Source organism: Pseudorca crassidens, chromosome 1 (assembly GCF_039906515.1).
Source record: "Pseudorca crassidens isolate mPseCra1 chromosome 1, mPseCra1.hap1, whole genome shotgun sequence".
NCBI classification, from domain to species: domain Eukaryota; kingdom Metazoa; phylum Chordata; class Mammalia; order Artiodactyla; family Delphinidae; genus Pseudorca; species Pseudorca crassidens.
Window position 1 is genome coordinate 65,013,132 of NC_090296.1, and position 17,665 is coordinate 65,030,796.

A 17,665-nucleotide genomic window follows, 5' to 3' on the forward strand; every position below is an offset into this window, starting at 1 on the left:
ATTTGACTTCAGATCCACTGTAATTGGCAGTGTGGCCAGAATCATGGAATTTGCTAGAACTGTGGGAAGCTCTGCTCCTACAGTAAGCACAGATTCCGCTGCCTCAAGAACTCTCTATTGAGCTCCTGTTTTATGCAAGTTACTTTTCTTAGTTTTCAACTCCATTTTCATATTTTTTAAATCCTTGTAATTTCTTGTTTGAAAATCCCATGAACATTAAGGGGCCAGAAATATTTTCTTTGGTCACTGACAGATACATAGACTTTCCAGGAAAGAAGCATATTTTTGTGTGTGTGTGTCTGGTTTGGAAAATTTCCAGATAAGACTTGTCTTCATTCTCACGACTGCTCTGTTTTTTTTCTGTAGTACTCATCACCTCCTAACTTACTGTGTAATTTACTTATTTATTATGTTCATTGTCTGGTATCCTTCCTCTAGAGTGTAAGCACAATGAAGACAGGGATTTTTGTATGTTTTTAATCAATGGAATGTATTCCCAGCACCTAAAATAGTGCCTGGCACATAGTAAGGGCTCAGTAAATACTTGTTGAATAAACTCACTCTCCTGCTGTAGCATTTTTTTTTTTTTTTCGGTACGCGGGCCTCTCACTGTTGTGGCCTTTCCCGTTGCAGAGCACAGGCTACGGACGCGCAGGCTCAGCGGCCATGGCTCACGGGCCTAGCTGCTCCGCGGCATGTGGGATCTTCCCGGACCGGGGCACGAACCCGTGTCCCCTGCATCGGCAGACGGACTCTCAACCACTGCACCACCAGGGAAGCCCCATTTTTTTGTTTTTTAATTTATTTATTTTATTTATTTTGTTTTGGCTGCGTTAGATCTCTGTTGCTGCGCGCGGGCTTTTCTCTAGTGGCGGCAGGCGGGGACTGCTCTTTGTTGCAGTGCGAGGGCTTCTCATTGCAGTGGCTTCTCTTGTTGTGGAGCACGGGCTCTAGGCACCCGGGCTTCAGTAGTTGTGGCACATGAGCTCAGTAGTTGTGGCGCATGGGCTTAGTTGCTTTGCGGCATATAGGATCTTCTCGGACCAGGGCTCGAACCCGTGTCCCCTGCATTGGCAGGCGGACTCCCAACCGCTGCATCACCAGGGAAGCCCCTGTCGTCACGTTTTAATGGTTTGATTCATTTCCTCCATCTTGGGCAGGAAGGGCTCGCTAGAAGTTTTGCACATACGTCTTTCTCTTATTGTTGACCTGTAAATTTAGGCTAAGAAAACTAGAAAGCTTTGGTCACAGTGTCCTCTCCTGTCTGTTTGCCTCTTTGAAGAGGTCATTGACCACAATGAATCTGAAGATTGAACCAAGAGGATTCTGCCCTCTGTGTCCAGGGACCGTGGGAGTAACATAAGAGTAGCTTCATATAGGACAGACTACATTCCTCCTTCAGAACAATTTCAAAACACTTCAGCAAGAGAGAATGGAAGAAGGTTATTTATTAGGGATTTTATATTCCCTAAAATGGTAGCTAAGTTTTTTTCATGATTACTAATGTCATGAGAATGATAATGATGATATTCTGAAGGAATATCATGTTGTTCCAATAGTATGTCTTGTATCTTTCATTTTAGTCAATATTTTGACTTGCCAGAAGATCAGACCTCGTAGGCCTTGCTTATTCCTTCCAGACAAAGGTCCTATAACCTAATAAACTATATATCAAGTCAATTTTTAATGCACTGATTCTTTTCATGGCTGAATTTGAGTCCTGAAAAATACAACTAATAGTGACTGCTTTTTGCTCCTCTCTGTGACAGCACACTTAGGGGACGACTTAGCCCTGATGAAGAAACATTATTTAGCAAATAATCGGATCAATTTCTTTTATATTCCTGGCAATGACATGTTAAGAGCCTACCTCAGTGTTACGTCACCTACATAGTGCAGAGTCCTTGGCAGGAGATTAAATTTTGAACCAAAGATCCAATTTCATGGAAATAAAAAGTGTTACCTAAGTGCATTAAATAGGTCTTCAGTGGAGTAGTTAATACCAATTAAATGCTGGGCTGTCTGGATCATGAATTATCCATTCAGATATGATTTGGGTTTTCTTCTTTAAATCAGGTTTTTTAGAGGCTGGGTCATCCTAATTTCTTTTGGCCCTACGGTCTTGAAATTTCCTGTGATTTAGGAAGCAGTGATGGGAAATGCCATGCTGGGTCAGCAGTTTATATAAAATAGGGGTTTGGACATGTCAGGTACTTTTATATTTGATCAACTATGAGGACAAGCCCAAGGAATGTACTTGGTAAAGTTATTTTAAATAAAAGTAATACAAAATTGACTTAGCTTCAGTCTTGACTCTTTTGAATGGCATGAAAAGAATACTGGTTAGCCAGATGGTTAGAGACTATTGTCAAAACAGAATGGAAATAAATAGTTCTTTTCAAGATGAAGCTGGTTATAGTTGAACTCTTGGCTAATATATGCTGGTTTATGTTTAAGACCCAGTCTGGCTTCAGATCGACTCTACTCCCATCCAAAAGTGATTTTTTAATATGTTGCTATCTTTCCTTGTTGATAGGTTAGATCCTTTGAGATCCTGGACTTACTGTGGCTTATCTTCTCTTTACATTTGCAAGGCCAAGGTCAGAGGTTCGTGTCCTGATGTAGTGCAGTCGGTAAGATGACTCTGCGTACTCAGAGAATAAGCTCTATGCCAGGCTTGTGCTGCGCGCCCTCACATGTTTATTCCTTGCAGCTTTGAGACAGCTCTTCCTCTTTTCAGATGAGGAAACAGACTCAGAGCAATTAGATGGCTTGTCAGACATTACATGGTGAAGGAATAGCACACTCAAGACTTCCAGCTCCTCAGTATTTGCTGTCTTTGCTGTCTCCTTCCTGCAGAGGAGATGCCAGACAAAAGCAGGAATGAGTCGAGTTGGAAGAGGGGAATCTTTAAGTGCTTGCCGCCTGATGTCTTTACATGAGGTTTGGGTTATCAACGAGGGTCTCATGCCCAGTATCCTGAAGGAATATCAGTTATTCAGTAGAAACCACATGAGCAGAAAACATCAGTGTCATAGTTGAATACTCCCTTGTCTTTGCAATGGGATCTCTGCTGTATGCCTCCCAGGATCGTGGAGGAAGTATGGGCGACATTGGCCTCCCGGCTAACCCTGGGCAGGAGCTGTATGGAGCGCGCCATTCCCCATAGAGCAGGGTTAAGCATTGTGGACCATCTGGAAGAAAAACAGATTGGGACTTCCTGGGTGTGGTTTGGAGGCCTCCCGGCAGGCCACAGTGCATGGGGACATTTGGACAGCGTCCAAGCTGCTGCCCTCATGTCCCTATGTTGATGCCCTCTGAGGGGAGGAAAGAAAACTTTTTTCTTTTTAATACACCTAACTTTCCAGTTTGGGCTTCAGGCGGAGATGACGGTGTGGTTCTATTACTGACAGTTCTCCATCTGATACGTGGAAACCAAGAGAGGAGGCTAGGCAAGGCTCTGTCATCACCTCTAAGTGACACTGAGTGGAGATGTAGAAACATTTTTAATTCTCCAAAGCACTTGGACAGTCTCTTGTCTAATCATTTTAAGGTGGCTTGTAGAAGGATGTCATTTTAATTTCTTTAAACACACAGCTCTTTTGCTTATTTAAATGCTCTGGAAGACTATGAATGTTGAAAAAGCACCAGATTTCTTTCTTTTTTGTTGTTTGTTTTTTTTTTTTTGCAGTACGCGGGCCCCCTCACTGTTGTGGCCTCTCCCGTTGCGGAGCACAGGCTCTGGACGCGCAGGCTTGGTGGCCATGGCTCACGGGCCCAGCCGCTCCGCGGCACGTGGGATCTTCCCGGACCGGGGCACGAACCCGCGTCCCCTGCATCGGCAGGCGGACGCTCAACCACTGCGCCACCAGGGAAGCCCAGATTTCTTTCTTGACTTCTGTTCGTTTGACCTTTGATAAACTTAGTACTTAGAAAAGTCAGCTTTTTTGGAAGAAGTTGCTGCTTGTGCTCCGAAGTGCTGAGATTTTTCAGAAATTTTATAAGACCATTCTGCGATTCTTTTTTTAAGGTTAGAGAAACATCTCAGATAGGGAATGGCAGTTGTGTTTTACTGTCACAATTTTGCATACAGATTTAAGATCAGTTGTGGAACAAAATTCATTGTTTACATTGGGTCATTAAAAATTCATTCAACAGGTAGTCTTTGTCTTGTGCCTATTTCTTGAAGGAAAAACGGCATATCCTTTATGACGAATGCAGGCGGATCCGTCATAAGGTAGAAGATTTGGGACTTCATTTATCATTTGTAATGGCAGTTAAATGGGAATGGGGTCTGGGTGTGGTAGGCCTGTTTTGAAGAGAGCTTTGGGAGCAGCCCAAATTCATGGCAGATCTCAAGATAAGCTATTGAGGGTGGGGTGGGGGTTTGGTTGGGGGCGGGTTCCTAGCGGCCAAGGGCTGGCTGCTTGCTGCCAGCTTCCTTCATCCTCAACCCAATTTAAGCATTTGCTAACTCTCTGGATTTTGAAAAATTCACTGGGACAGGTTACCTGCCAGAAAAATGCTGAGAAGTAGGAATTCCCCTAGAGTGTTTTCCAAAGACCTATTATTTTTCTGAAAAGGTAACAAATGCACATGCGGGTGGGGACAGAGAGCAAACAGTTTGAAAAAGGTATAGAGGGAAAAAAAATGTCTCTCTCCACCAGAATCAGCCCCTCGGCCAGTTTCTTCTGTATCGCTGGAGGGTGACGCCTGTCCTGGAAGGTCAGCACCTCCTGAAGAGCCCTCCTCCCGCAGGATTGGCACGTTTGCTTGGTCATTTCCTCCTATTTTTATGCTTATTCATCCTGTGGCCTATGTTCTCCTTGACATGCAGATTTTTTTTTCCATCCTCCTGTGGGAAGAGATAACATTTTCAGGACTTAATTCTCATCTGATAAATTTTATTTTTAACCAACCTCTACATCCTTTCTTCTTTGCTTCTTATTTTCATGGGCCCCCTGCACTTCTTGGCCTTTTCTGGCTTTCTCAGAAGGTGGGAGCAAAATGTCTGGGTACAACATATTGCACCAAAGTTTTTTGGCTTAGCTACCAATGTCAGGGAAACTTTTCCTCGGCACAGGTTCTGTTTTCAACTGGACAATCCACTTTTACCTCCTGCTTCCTCTCTGGGCTGTCTGTCTGTGGATTTCCTTTTGTCAGTAAATTAATATGATCTTGATGAAGGAAACATGCTTAAAAACAAGACAGGGCTTCCCTGGTGGCGCAGTGGTAAGAATCTGCCTGCCAATGCAGGGGACACGGGTTTGAGCCCTGGTCTGGGAGGATCCCACATGCCGTGGAGCAGCTAAGCCCATGCGCCACAACTCCTGAGCCTGCTCTCTAGAGCCCGCGAGGCACAACTACTGAGCTCGCGTGTCACAACTACTGAAGCCCACATGCCACAACTACTGAAGCCCGGGAGCCTAGAGCCCGCGTACCACAACTGTTGGGGCCTGTGAGCCTAGAGCCCGTGCTCCGCAACAGGAGAGGCCACCGCGATGAGAAGCCCGTGCACCACAACGAAGAGTAGCCCCCGCTCGCCGCAACTAGAGAAAGCCCGCGCGGAGCAACGGAGACCCAACGCAGCCAAAAATAAATAATAAAATAAATAAATTTATAAAAAAGAAAAAAAAAACAAGACAGCTGTGACTTGCAGTGATTAGCGTGGAGTCTCCCATCGGCAGTGGCCTTGCAGCCACCTAAGGCTTCCACAGTGTGATAAAGCCATGACTTGACAGGGTGATTCTTGGATTGAGATGAATGAAAGCAGCTAGTGTCCACCCGATTGAAGGGAAAGGTTTTATTTGGCTTGGTATGTTTTTTTGTCCTGAGCCCTCTGAGTGAGGCTTTCCCAGACAAGTGTGTTAGCAGTAACTGTGACCTTAGCTACGTAAGCATATATACATTCTTTTTCTTCTTTTTGACTTTTGACCCCCCCTCCCCAGATATGACTAAATATGGTTATGGCTAAAAGTTTTCCAGCTAACACTAGGGGGAAGTGGAAGTTTTGAACCTGGGGAGGGCAGTGGAGTTTGCGTTCCCCAGAGAGGGTTGTGCATGGGAATGCCGTTCCAGACTTGAACTTCATGGCCTCCGACTGCATTTTGTTCTCCACGGAGCAGTTGTCTCTCAAGTACCTCTTGGCTCTGTGGTGCATTATGTATACGGTCACTATGCTTTTCCTATAACACTGTAATAGGCGCTTGGAAACAAAAGCTAAAAAAAAAACCCCAAAAGGTCTGTGATGTAGCTTCACAGGATGAAAGAATTATCAAAGGACTGAAGAATACTACTAATAAAATGTGACCGCTTAATCATGGAATACCAGCCAGGGGCCCAGGAAGCTATGGATGACACCTACAAATTAGGGTCATTGGAGGAGAGTTAAATAAAAGGACTTTTCACCAAGGTGCGGAGCAGGTAGGGAAACCATAAGAGACAGCGCGGTACCCAACACTCCAAAGCAGGTGGTAACCACCCCAGGCACCAAGGCTTGCAGGAAGGAAAGGGAAGGAAACAGTAACCAGAAACAGAGAGGCTCCCTGACAGGAGCTGGGACCTTTGCTGAAGGAACCCAGCCGGCCCATGGGACCCTGCAAGAAGGGAGCCGGGGTAGTAAACATCCCACCCTCTTGCTTTTCCCTCGTCAGAACTGCTGGAGTGCACTCTTGGCTAAGCACATCTAGAAGTCACCAGTCAACTGCCCACTGACAGAGACACAGGTGAGGTCAGGCTTTTGTGGCTCAGGACAGGGCCGTAACAGTAGGGAGTGTGGAGAGGCAAAACGAAGAGATCAACACAATAGTGTCTGGACTTCTACATGATCCAGCCCCACCTCCCCCTCACAGCCTATCTCTCACTACACTAGCATTTTTCTGTTTTGCAAACAAGTCGAGTTTGTCTCTGCCTCAGGGCCTTTGCACTTGTTCCTTCTGCCTAGAGTGGTCTGCTCCCACCATTTTGTGTGGATGATGATGGGTCCCTAAAGAGGATCTCCACTCAGTGTTCCTCTACCTCACCTTCCAGTCATTCTATCTCATGGTCTAGTTTTATTTTTACCTTTAAGAGAGTAACGGAACAGTTGTATGTTAAAATGTCAATCTTTACTGGAAGTTGTATTCTTTGCAACTGTTTAAGCTTAAGATGAAAACCAGATATCAGCTTTCAAATATGCAGGGGGTACTTATGTTTATGAATTTCGCTGGGGGTGTGTAAAAGTGTTTGGACATCACTGAGAAAGCCTGAGTGTTCCCCAAGGGCCATTTGAAGGAGTGAGTTGCCCTCCTCCTCTACCGGGAGGCTGTGTGCTTGTGCTTTTTACCATGGCCACCAGCACTGTTATTTCTTTATTTACAGGGACCTACAAAATCTCCCCCACGAGCTTCAGAGGGAGATCTTCTCCCTTCTCTGATGGCCACATCCTTACTCATGCTAACTCATGTGCATATGCAGAGCAACCAAAATTTGAAGTGACTTTTTTAGCTCCACCTGCGGATTTGGTTTGCACGCCAGACCGGGGGCGATTCCCTCGTCTTTCCTAAGGGCCCCACTCCACTCCTCTCTGGCCCCATCGAACAGGGAGTGAGGCTTGCCGAGCCAAGCCTGGAGGGGAGCAATTTGAAGACTGTGCCACCCTGATAATTTACAGTGAGCGTTTAAGACATTATTTCATTTAGGGAAGGGCGTGAAGCCATTCTCCATGGCCTCCCTCCAACTCCCGTGACTCGCCCGACTCCGGCTGGCCACCGGCACACACCTGCTGGCGTCTGAAGGGGCAGACCTCCCTTCTGACGAGTGGGACCTGGGCCACACACCACTGTCAAGAATTTTCAGGGCCACCCCTCCTTTTGAGGGCAGCCTCATCAGTTTGGTCTGGAGGCCGGGATTTTGTTCCAAGGTCTGCTGCTAAATGAGGGCCCCCATGCTCATCCTCCAGAGAGCACTCCAGCAGGAAGTGCTCTGGTGGGGTCTGGATTCCAGAGGAAATGTCGTGGGCGTCCAAGAACAGCCCACAAACAGGGCAAGGCTCACTGGACTAGCGCAGGAGCCATGAGAGCAGTCAGGAGTGAGGAAACTCTCTCTCTCTTCCACTCTTTCTCAGCTGAAGAGTTTCCTGACACCCTAGTCATACAACTTTCCTGCTGTGTGACTCTCCACTTACGGAACTTTCCAGCTGCTTTCAGTTTTCCAATTCCCAAGGAAAGAGTATGATTTGCAAAGCTCATCTTTTAGGGCCAGACCAGAAATCTGGACTGACTGCCCTGGGGGCAGGTGTTCACTAGAGCTATGGATGGAGGGGATGGGGTAGAATCCCTATAGGGCTGCTTTGGGCTGCTTCTCTCAGAAGGGCCCTGGGCAGGGCAGGCCCCTCCAGGTCACACAGAGCCAATGTGGGCTCTTTCGGGTTTTGTGAAAAACAAGTCAATTAATTCCAGGTGACATTTAAAAGGTGAAAGCTATGTTTTACTAAAAATATACCAAAACGGTGGTAGGCTGTTGATTGGCGTCTTCACACGTGCACTCACTTGTGAAGCAGATTCGCCGTTTGCCATCCAGGCTCTGAGAGCCAGGGCTGCAGGAACCAGGGTTCAGTCAGGCCACGGAGGAGAGGCCGGGCTCGGGGAGCGTGGAGGAGGGGTGCAGGTGTGGCGTCTGCTGGGTGGCCGCAGCTGGAGGCACTCCTCCTCATTTTACAACGTCCCCCAAGGGGGGGGGCTCTGCCTCCTGTTTCACTTGACTCCTTGGTAAGAGGCAAGCGGTGGGTGAGTAACGGCTGACCCTGCCGGAGCACTTAGAGCTGGACAAGTTAGCTCATATCTCTAAACCCACAAAGGAGCCTGGTCTTGGGGGTGACCTAGACAAATGAAAGTCACAGTATTCTGAAGTTTCATCCTCACGGAGAATAACCACAGCACGGCCATTTCTTTTCCTATTAGATTACGTCTAGCTGCGTCTTTAAAAAAAAGACTGTTTACTGTGGGTCCCAGTACTGTTTGCCCTGAACCTCAGCCAGGTGCTTCTCCTGCCCTCATTAGTGTGCGTGCACGTGAGGGAGCCATAAACAGGTATTTGGAGGCTGCGTTAGCCACGCCCACCATCTCGAAGGAGCAGCGTTCGTGACCTTTAACCACCCATAAGGGCCGAGTTCCTTCACAGCTGCTGATCGTTTTCTAAACAAACAGCCAAGCTCGGGCTTGGAGGCACCCTTAAAGAGCAGCTCATCCTCCCTCAGAAGCTTGACTTTCTCCCCGCTCGTCGCCAGTTCTGCCTTTCTTTCCTGCAAAACCACTGTCACCACACTTGAGCCAGACTCCGTATCCACTGCCCACAGGGTAGTGGTTATACACTCGCCCAAGGTCTGGACCCACGACTAGTTCTTGTTGTAGTGTTTCCAAGCTCGGAAAATGTACCGCTCTGAGATCGGGGAAGGAGTCTCTAGCTACAAAGGTGAGCCACTCGGGTTTGACATTCTTGGGTCAATGGTGTTGCTTCTGGGGTGAAAAAAGCCGCACAGATGGGCAGGGAATGCTGTCGGCCCCTTTGGGAATGAGGGTTCAGGGCACTGTGCCAGGTAAAGAGCTCCCGCAGCCGTGGGACTGGTTGAAGGAAAAGGAGGTGCAACGGACAGCAAGTAAGTTAGACGGTTACCAATTTACTACCTCTCAGCTCCATGCTACCCTTCATTGCCTTGATAATGGAGCCAGACTCTGCCATCCGGAACAGTGCTAAATTTGTCAGTAGAGGGTGCTGGAGGGACATTGTAGGAGGAAGGGAGTGCCTTCCAGTGTGCAGTGTGCCCCACGTTTGCCAGCGTTAAGTGTAGGACACTGAGTGGTGCTCACCCTCTAGCAAGTTGTAATGCTGGTCCCCAGCCCGTGTGCTCTGCCTGTGACACCTGACCGCCAGCCTCATTTTGGACCAGCTTTGGCCCCGGGCATCTAGAGCTTCTCCACCTTGCAGTGGGCTGCAGCCTTGTCTCTGGAAGGAGATCTGAATCTCAGCCTAGGAAAGTTTGTTTTCCTTGGCTGTTCTCCCTCAGTCCTAGGGTATTCTTGCTTTATTAGTGTGTACTCCCTGTAAATAGTTCTTTATATTAACCATCCCCGTATGGTTGCAAATGTTCAAATTCCTGTGTAGTTTCTGTCTCTGTCTGGACCCTATCAGAGAATTGATAGCGGGGGCTTCCCTGGTGGCGCAGGGGTTGAGAGTCTGCCTGCCGATGCAGGGGACACGGGTTCGTGCCCCGGTCCGTGAGGATTCCACATGCCGCGGAGCGGCTGGGCCCGTGAGCCATGGCCGCTGAGCCTGCGCGTCCGGAGCCTGTGCTCCGCAACCGGAGAGGCCACAACAGTGAGAGGCCCGCGTACCGCAAAAAAAAAAAAAAAAAAGCTATTGATAGCGGAAGTGGTCCCAGTAGATAGATGTCCCCCTCCCCACTCCAACCACACACACGAATAGTATTTGGGGATTTGTCTGAGCTTAAGTGCAGTGCTCAGCTCCTTGCCAGTGGGAAATGGGATGCTGGTACTGTAGCGGCACCACAGTTAATCAAGCTATCACCTGTGATTCGTTATGATGCAATCTCAATGGAAGCAAATGCCTTGGAATCCCAAGAAACTGCCGGACTGTTAATGGCAGTCATGATAACAACGATGTGGGGTGGATTGTCCTGAGGGTACTAGAGTATTTACGAAGAGAATATGACAAGGTCAGGTCCTTTAACTCTCAGCTCAAGTCGTGGTCTGACTATAGAATGTCACAGAGCTTCTCTTAAGCCCTTACAAGGATTATTTCTTACAGCCACAGGGCTGATAATCGCTGAAATGTTATAGAAAATTTAATTGTGTGGGTTGTTGAATTATGATTATTAAATTCACAGTGATGCCAAGTTTCTTATGTTAAAATTTAGGGCATTGACTAGGAAAGAATGGGATTCTGCAACTTGGAAGAGAAACATCTTGTTAGATTCTGATAAAATAACAATCTTGAAACCCCAAGTCACCCCAGGATTCCTTTGCCAGTGGAACTATCTTGCCCTCTGGTATCTGAAGAGACTAGCCTTCCTTTGCGCGAAAACCCCATGCTAGCCTCATCTGGGACAGATGCTTTGAAAGGGGATGCTTGTTCTCCTCAAGATGCACCAAAACCAGTCCTTGTTGCCATTAGCCCTGTAACTAGGGTCAATTCTCTGCATGCTCCAGGGACAGGGATATACTAACACCTGGGAAGAAACAACTTACACACTACACACACTGTAAGGCTTTGCTAATCTATCAGGAGAAACCTGCAGAATATATAGGAGTGGATTTTAAGGGTGTTAGACCTACTGTGGTTATGGATTTTCCTCTTCTTATATTTTTACAAGGTTTTTGCTTTATGTACTTTGAAATTCTGGGGATAATGGACAGCTGTTTGTCACTCTTATGATTTCTGTGGATTGTAATTCTTTAAAAATAAAAACATCCCTCACTGTTGTCTCTTAGCAGTTGTTTCCTTGTGCGCTATTTTGTCAGATTAATACTATGCTACACCTTTTCTTTTAGTTAGCATTTTCTGAGATTTTTTTTCATCCCTTTATGTTCAATCTTTTGCTGTCATTTTATTTTAGGAGTATCTCTTGTAAATAGCTCATAGCCATAGCTTTGCTTTCCCTCACACAAGGCATCTGTTACTGTCATGTGTTGGATTGACGCGTTGTTTTACCATGCTTCTTGTTTTCTGTTTGTTTTGTTCCTTGCCTGTTTTTGATCAATTTCTTGTTTGCTTTTGTTCTTGTTTTTTACTCTGGTGGTCTAGAAACTAAAGTGTTTTTCTACTAGCTAACCTTAAATTTTTGATGTGTATATAAATATTTTTCTACGTTCTAGAGGTAACCAGAATCTATAGCTTCCTCTTGCACAAAATAATGTTTGCATGCTTTCACTTCCTCCTTCCTCTATTCCATCTATCTCTCATATTAAGATAATCTCATAATATTTCTAGGGTTATTATTTTTCCCTGTAATAAAGAGTTTCTGGAGAATTTCTTTTTCATTTTTGTTTGATTTTTTTTGAATTTTATTTTATTTTTTTATACAGCAGGTTCTTATTAGTTCTCTATTTTATACATATTAGTGTATATATGTCAATCCCAGTCTCCCAGTTCATCCCACCACTGCCCCACCCCAACGCCCCCCGCCGCTTTCCCCCCTTGGTGTCCATACATTTGTTCTCTACATCTGTGTCTCAATTTCTGCCCTGCAAACCGGTTCATCTGTACCATTTTTCTAGGTTCCACATATATGCGTTAATATACGATATTTGTTTTTCCCTTTCTGAGTTACTTTGGTGACAGTCTCTAGCTCCATCCACGCCTCTACAAATGACCCAATTTCGTTCCTTTTTATGGCTGAGTAATATTCCATTGTATGTATATACCACATCTTCTTTATCCATTCATCTGTCGATGGGCATTTAGGTTGCTTCCATGACCTGGCTATTGTAAATAGTGCTGCAATGAACACTGAGGTGCATGTGTCCTTTGGAATTATGGTTTTCTCTGGGTATATGCCCAGTAATGGAATTGCTGGGTCATATGGTAATTCTGTTTTTAGTTTTTTAAGGAACCTCCATACTGTTCTCCATAGTGGCTGTATCAATTTACATTCCCACCAACAGTGCAAGAGGGTTCCCTTTCCTGCATACTCTCTCCAGCATTTGTTGTTTGTAGATTTTCTGATGATGCCCATTCTAACTGGTGTGAGGTGATACCTCATTGTAGTTTTGATTTGCATTTCTCTAATAATTAGTGATGTTGAGCAGCTTTTCATGTGCTTCTTGGCCATCTGTATATCTTCTTTGGAGAAATGTCTAAGGTCTTCTGCCCATTTTAGGATTGGGTTGTTTGTTTTTTTGATATTGAGCTACATGAGCTGTTTATATATTTTGGAGATTAATCCTCTGTCCGTTGATTCGTTTGCAAATATTTTCTCTCATTCTGAGGGTTGTCTTTTCATCTTGTTTGTAGTTTCCTTTGCTTTGCAAAAGCTTTTAAGTTTCATTAGGTCCCATTTGTTTATTTTTGTTTTTATTTCCATTACTCTAGGAGGTGGATCAAAAAAGATCTTGCTGTGATTTATGTCAAAGAGTGTTCTTCCTATGTGTTCCTCAAGAGTTTTATTATAGTCTCCGGTCTTGTATTTAGATGTCTAATCCATTTTCAGTTTATTTTTGTGTATGGTGTTAGGGAGTGTTCTAATTTCATTATTTTTCATGTAGCTGTCCAGTTTTCCCAGCACCACTTATTGAAGAGGCTGTCTCTTCTCCATCGTATATTCTTACCTGCTTTGTCATAGATTAGTTGACAATATGTGTGTGGATTTATCTCTGGCTTTCTATCCTGTTCCATTGATCTATATCTCTGTTTTTGTGCCAGTACCATAATGTCTTGATTACTGTGGCTTTGTAGTATCGTCTGAAGTCAGGGAGTCTGATTCTTCCAGCTTCGTTTTTTTCCCTCAAGACTGCTTTGGCTATTTGGGGTCTTTAGTTTCTCCATACAAATTTTAAGACTTTTTGTTCTAGTTCTGTAAAAAATGGCATTGGTAATTTGATAGGGATTTCATTGAATCTGTAGATTGCTTTGGGTAGTATAGTCATTTTCACAATGTTGATTCTTCCAATCCAAGAACATGGTATATCTCTCTATCTGTGTGTATCATCTTTAATTTCTTTCATCAGTGTCTTACGGTTTTCTGCATACAGGTCTTTTCTCCCCCTAGGTAGGTTAATTCCTAGGTGTTTTATTCTTTTTGTTGCAGTGGTAAATGGGAGTGTTTCCTTAATTTCTCTTTCAGATTTTTCATCATTAGTGTATAGGAATGCAAGAGATTTCTGTGCATTAATTTTGTATCCTGCAACTTTACCAAATTCATTGCTTAGCTCTAGTTGTTTTCTGGTGGCATCTTTAGGATTCTCTGTGTATAGTATCATGTCATCTGCAAAGAGTGACAGTTTTGCTTCTTCTTTTCCAATTTGTATTCCTTTTATTTTTTTTCCTCTCTGATTGCCGTGCCTAGGACTTCCAAAACTATGTTGAATAATCGTGGTGAGAGTGGACATCCTTGTCTTGTTCCTGATCTTAGAGGAAATGCTTTCAGTTTTTCACAATTGAGAATGATGTTTGCTATGGGTTTGTTGTATATGACCTTTATTATGTTGAGGTACATTCCCTCTTTGCCCACTTTCTGGAGAGTTTTTATCATAAATGGGTGTTGAATTTTGTCAAAAGCTTTTTCTGCATCTATTGAGATGATCATATGGTTTTTATTCTTCAGTTTGTTAATATGGTGTATCATGTTGATTGATTTGCATATATTGAAGAATCCTTGCATCCCTGGGATAAATCCCACTTGATCATGGTGTATGATCCTTTCAATGTGTTGTTGGATTCTGTTTGCTAGTATTTTGTTGAGGATTTTTGCATCTCTATTCATCAGTGATATTGGTCTGTAATTTTCTTTTTCTGTAGTATTTTTGTCTGGTTTTGGTATCAGGGTGATGGTGGCCTCGTAGAATGAGTTTGGGAGTGTTCCTTCCTCTGCAATTCTTGGAGGTGTTTGAGAAGGATGGGTGTCAGCACTTCTCTACATGTTTGATAGAATTCCCCTGTGAAGCCATCTGGTCCTGGACTTTTATTTGTTGGAAGATTTTTAATCACAGTTTCAGTTTCATTACTTGTGACTGGTCTGTTCATATTTTCTATTTCTTCCTGGTTCAGTCTTGGAAGGTTATACCTTTCTAAGAATTTGTCCATTTCTTCCAGGTTGTCCATTTTATTGGCATAGAGTTGCTTGTAGTAGTCTCTTAGGATGCTTTGTATTTCTGCAGTGTCTGTTGTTACTTCTCCTTTTTCATTTCTAATTTTATTGATTGAGTCCTCTCCCTCTTTTTCTTGATGAGTCTGGGTAATGGTTTATCAATTTTATTTATCTTCTCAAAGAACCATCTTTTAGTTGTATTGATCTTTGCTATTGTTTCCTTTGTTTCTATTTCATTTATTTCTGCTCTGATCTTTATGATTTCTTTCCTTCTGCCAGTTTTGGGTTTTGTTTGTTCTTCTTTTCCTAGTTCCTTTAGGTGTAACTTTAGATTGTTTATTTGAGATTTTTCTTGTTTCTTGAGGTAGGCTTGTATTGTTTTAAACTTCCCTCTTAGAACTGCTTTTGCTGCATTCCATAGGTTTTGGGTTGTTGTGTTTTCATTGTCATTTGTCTCTAGGTATTTTTTGATTTCCTCTTTGGTTTCTACAGTGATCTCTTGGTTATTTAGTAACGTACTGTTTAGCCTCCATGTGTTTGTGTTTTTTGCGTTTTTTCCCTGTAATTGATTTCTAATCTCATAGCATTGTGATCAGAAAAGATGCTTGATATGGTTTCAATTTTCTTAAATTTACTGAGGCTTGATTTGTGACCCAAGATGTGATCTGTCCTGGAGAATGTTCCGTGCACACTTGAGAAGAAAGTGTAATCTGCCCCTTTTGGATGGAATATCCTATAAATATCAATTAAATCTATCTGGTGTATTGTGTCATTTAAAGCTTGTGTTTCCTTAGTAATTTTCTGTTTGGATGATCTATCCATTGGTGTAAGTGAGGTGTTAAAGTTCCCCACTATTATTGTGTTACTGTCGATTTCCTCTTACAGCTGTTAGCAGTTGCCTTATGTATTGAGGTGCTCTTATGTGGGGAGCATATATATTTATAATTCTCATATCTTCTTCTTGGATTGATCCCTTGATCATTATATAGTGTCCTTCCTTGTCTCTTGTAACATTCTTTATTTTAAAGTCTATTTTATCTGATATGAGTATTGCTACTCCAGCTTTCTTCTGATTTCCATTTGCATGGAATATCTTTTTCCATCCCCTCACTTTCAGTCTGTATGTGTCCCTAGGTCTGAAGTGGGTCTCTTGTAGACAGCATATATATGGGTCTTGTTTTTGTATCCATTCAGCGACCCTGTGTCTCTTGGTTGGAGCATTTAATCCGTTCACGTTTAAGGTAATTATCATATATATGTTCCTATTACGATTTTCTTAATTGTTTTGGGTTTGTTTGTGTAGGTCCTTTTCTTCTCTTGTGTTCCCCATTTAGAAAATTTCCTTTAACATTTATTGTAAAGCCAGTTTAGTGGTGCTGAATTCTCTTAGGTTTTGTTTGTCTGTAAAGCTTTTGATTTCTCCATCGAATCTGAATGAGATCCTTGCTGGGTAGAGTAATCTTGGTTGTAGGTTCTTCCCATTCATTGCTTTAAATATGTCATGCCACTCCCTTCTGGCTTGTAGAGTTTGTGTTGAGAAATCAGCTGTTAACCTTATGGGAGTTCCCTTGTATGTTGTCTTTTTTCCCTTGCTGCGTTCAATAATTCTTCTTTGTCTTTAATTTTTACCAGTTTGATTACCGTGTGTCTCGGCATGTTTCTCCTTGGGCTTATCCTGCCTGGGACTCTCTGTGCTTCCTGGACTTGGGTGGCTATTTCCTTTCCCATGTTAGGGAAGTTTTTGACTATGATCTCTTCAAATATCTCCTCAGGTCCTTTCTCTCTCTCTTTTCCTTCTGGGACCCCTATAATGCGAATGGTGTTGCATTTAATGTTGTCCCAGAGGTCTCTTAGGCTGTCTTCATTTCTTTTCATTCTTTGTTCTTTATTCTGTTCTGCAGCAGTGAATTCCACCATTCTGTCCTCCAGGTCACTTATCCGTTCTTCTGCCTCAGTTATTCTGCTATTGATTCTTTCTAGTGTATTTTTCACTTCAGTTATTGTATTGCATCTCTGTTCGTTTGTTCTTTCATTCTTCTAGGTCTTTGTTAAACATTTCTTGCATCTTCTTGATCTTTGCCTCCATTCTTTTTCCGAGGTCCTGGATCATCTTCACTATCATTATTCTGAATTCTTTTTCTGGAAGGTTGCATATCTCCACTTCATTTGGTTGTTTTTCTGGGGTTTTATCTTGTTCCTTCATCTGGTACATAACTCTCTGCCTTTTCATCTTGTCTATCTTTCTGTGAATGTGGTTTTTGTTCCACAGTCTGCAGGATTATAGTTCTTCTTGCTTCTGCTGTCTGCCCTCTGGTGGATGAGACTGTCTAAGAGGGTTGAGCAAGTTTCCTGATGTGAGGGACTGGTGGTGGGTAGAGCTGGGTGTTGCTCTGGTGGGCAGAGCTCAGTAAAACTTTAATCCACTTGTCTGCTGATGGGTGGGGCTGGGTTCCCTCCCTGTTGGTTGTTTGGCCTGAGATGACCCAACACTGGAGCCTACCCGGGCTCTTTGGTGGGGCTAATGGCCTACTCTGGGAGGGCTCACGCCAAGGAGTACTTCCCAGAACTTCTGCTTCCAGTGTCCTTGTCCTCACAGTGAGACACAGCCACCCCCTGCTTCTGCAGGATACCCTCCAACACTAACAGGTAGGTCTGGTTCAGTCTCCCCTGAGGTCACTGCTCCTTTCCCTGGGTCCCGATGCACACACTACTTGGTGTGTGCCCTCCAAGAGTGGAGTCTCTGTTTCCCCCACCCCTGTTGAAGTCCCACAGTCAAATCCCGCTAGCCTTCAAAGTCTGATTCTCTAGGAATTCCTCCTCCCATTGCCGGACTCCCAGGTTGGGAAGCCTGATGTGGGGCTCAGA